The sequence below is a fragment of the Triticum dicoccoides genome, chromosome 3A (genome assembly GCF_002162155.2).
Source record: "Triticum dicoccoides isolate Atlit2015 ecotype Zavitan chromosome 3A, WEW_v2.0, whole genome shotgun sequence".
Taxonomy (NCBI): Eukaryota; Viridiplantae; Streptophyta; class Magnoliopsida; order Poales; family Poaceae; genus Triticum; species Triticum dicoccoides.
The window spans coordinates 28914795-28918096 of NC_041384.1; positions in this window are offsets into that span (position 1 = coordinate 28914795).

The following is a 3302-nucleotide window of genomic DNA, read 5'->3' on the forward strand; positions in this document are numbered from 1 at the left end:
CCATCCAGCGAGCCTGCCGAGGTGCCTGTTGACGGGCAGACCAACGGGGTTCTCGATGCCTAGATAATTCGTGCAGTAGGAGATGCACTCTTCGGTCAGGAAGCCCCTGGCTATACTTCCCTCTGGACGTGACATGTTGCGAATGTATCCTTTGATGACACCATTCATCCTTTCGAACGGCATCATGCTGTGCAGGAACGTCGGCCCGAGTTGGATGATATCCTCCACGATATGGACCAGCAGATGCACCATAACGTCGAAGAATGCGGGCGGGAAGTACATCTCAAGCTCACATAGTATCACCACGATCTCTTCCAGTAGCCTTCTGAGTTGCCTCCCGCCAATCGACTTTCGAGAGATGACGTCGAAAAAGTTGCATAGGCCAAATAGCGTTTCACGGACGTGCACGTCCATGATCCCACGGATTGCAACTGGAAGTATCTGCGTCATCAGCACGTGACAGTCATGAGACTTCATCCCACTGAACTTCTGCTTCGCTGGGTCTAGGTATCTGCTTATCTTCCCCGCGTAACCGTAAGGAAGTTTTACTCCTAGGAGGCAGGTGCAAAACTGCTCGATCTCCTCCTGACTTAGAGTGAAGCATGCGGGAGGGTAGTCATTTCCGGTCTTCTTGGCCTTTTTGCCTTTGCGACGACTTTCTGTGTCCTGCTTCGCCTCATCATCATCATCATCATCATCATCATTAGCGTGAAGCTCCTGCCCGATGCCCATTGATTTTCAAGTCTGCCCATGCTTTCAGCCCATCTTTGGTCCTCTCTGGCATCTTGAGCAGGGTACCAAGCAGACTCTCGCACACGTTCTTCGTGATATGCATGACATCAAGGCTTTGAGGCACACGGTGGATCTTCCAGTACGGCAAGTCCCAGAAAACAGACCTCGTTTTCCATACCTTCAGCAGCGGCTCTGGCGCCTTTCGCTTCTTTCCCGGCTCTGGCGCCATTTGCTTCTTTCCCGGCAGTGGGCAGTCTTTCCAATTTTTCAACAGCTCGTCTATTTCCTCGCTGCTCCTCGTACACGGGTGTTTTCGGGGTTCGGTTTCACCATCGAACAGATCCTTGCGTTTCCTCCACGGGTCATCGTCGCGAAGCCACCTTCGATGTCCCATGAACACGGTTTTCGAAGACCCGGGAACTCTATCTAGCTGGCGATACGTTGTGTCATCCATGCACCTTACGCATCCAGAAAATCCGTGGACTACCTGCCCCGTGAGATATCCGTAACCGAGATAGTCGTGCACCGTCGTCAGCAGTGCGGCTCTCATAGGGAAATATTCTTTCTCTGCGGCGTCCCATGTATTGGCTGGCGTTTTCCAAAGTGTGTCTAGCTCCTCCTTCAGCAGCCCCAGATACAGATTGATGTCGTTCCCTGGTTGTTTCGGCCCTTCAATTAGCATACTCATGTGAATGTACTTCCTCTTCATGCACAACCAGGGGGGAAGGTTGTACATCGACACAAACACAGGCCAGGTGCTATGTGTGCTTCCCTGGCTGCCAAACGGATTGACTCCATCGGTGCTCGTGCCCAGCATGATGTTCCTTGAATCCTTCCCAAATTCTGGGTATTCAAAGTTCAACGCTTGCCACTGGCTCGCATCCTTAGGGTGACTCAGCATCTTGTTTTTTATTTATCTCCGGATCATTTACGTCATCTTCCCGCTTCTTCTCCTCCCTATCCGCGTGCCAACGCAGGAGCTTTGCTACCTTAGGGTCCGCGAAATACCGCTGCAGACGAGGAGTGATCGGAAAGTACCACACCGATTTTCGAGGAGCTTTCTTCCTCTTCTTGTATCGAGTGACGCCGCACACCGGACATATGGTAGACTCCGCGTGCTTGTCCCGATAAATGATACAATTGTTCATGCACACATGGTATTTCACGTGCGGTAAATCCAGAGGACACACGATTTTCTTCGCCTCCTTGAAACTGGTCAGGCACTTGTTCCCCTTGGGAAGACGTTCGTGCCAGAATGACATGTTCTTGTCGAAGCATGCGTCGGTCATTTTGTGTTTTACCTTCATCTCCAGAGCCATGAGCGTTACTTTCAGGCGGGTATCCTTGGGCCTGCATCCTTCATACAATGGAGTAACCGCGTCTATCTCCAGTTGATCCAACTTGGCTTTCTCTCGGGCGGCAGCTCTTGCGTTATCCGTCTGCTTGAGAAGCAGCTCTTGAATATGAGGGTCCTGCACCTAGCCTCCATCGTCGTCTGCTCCGGCATCTTCATCTTCATGATCATGCCCTTCGTCTTGATCTTCCTCATCATCATGTACGACATCTTCTACATGATGACTATGTACATCTTCACCGTCGTGCTCATGTCCTGGAGATTCTTCGTCTTCTCGCCCGCCCTCACCGTGGTGGTACTTGTCTTGTTGCCCTTCCTCAATTCTTGCCCGGCCCCCATGGATGACTTCATAGTCATCTTCATCACCTTGGCACCGATAGCCATCCATGAAACCACACAAGAGCAGGTGGTCCCGCACCTGCCCGGAATCCGGGTCCGTAATAAGGCTCTTCAGCTTGCATCTTCGACACGGACATCTTATCTCTGTCTCGTTCTTTTGAAGCATCTCGGCCTTCGCGGAGCTCAAAAACCTATTCACGATGCCTTCAGTCATCGTGCGGACCATGGTCGCCTGCGGGGTAGAGCAAAACGATATTTTAGAACCAAGAAAAAATTTGGCATGACCTTCCCTAAAAATAGGACCAAAAAGAATGCATAGTGCCAAAATTCTCGCCGAAATGGAAATGAATCAAAACATTCCGGCAAAATATTGGCAACTATCGCATTTCAAATACCGGTACCTTCAAACACAAACATATATGCAACACCACAAACACATGCAACACCACAAACATACATAGATCTAGCTAGGCCACAAAAAGTGCATGTGCACGTTGTTGGAGCGAGCGAGGGAGAAAAAAAAGTAGATCTACATCATGAAGATAGCTTTCCCCTTACTTACCTATCAAAAAAAGGTAATTTCACCACTTAATTTTGATGAATCTATGGTGGAAATGAGGTGAGGAGGAGGAGATGGCCGAAAGCTTGGAGAAGGAGGTGGAGGGAATGAAGTGGGGAAAGTGAGTGGGTAGGTGTGGGGCTGTCCAAAATACCTTGTTGGGGTCCCAGTTTACTAATGGCGCACCTGCAGGTGGTGCTCCATTAGTAGTTTTGCAAAAAAGTAATATATATATATATATATATATATATATATATATATATATATATATATATATATATATATATATATATATATATATATATATATATATATATA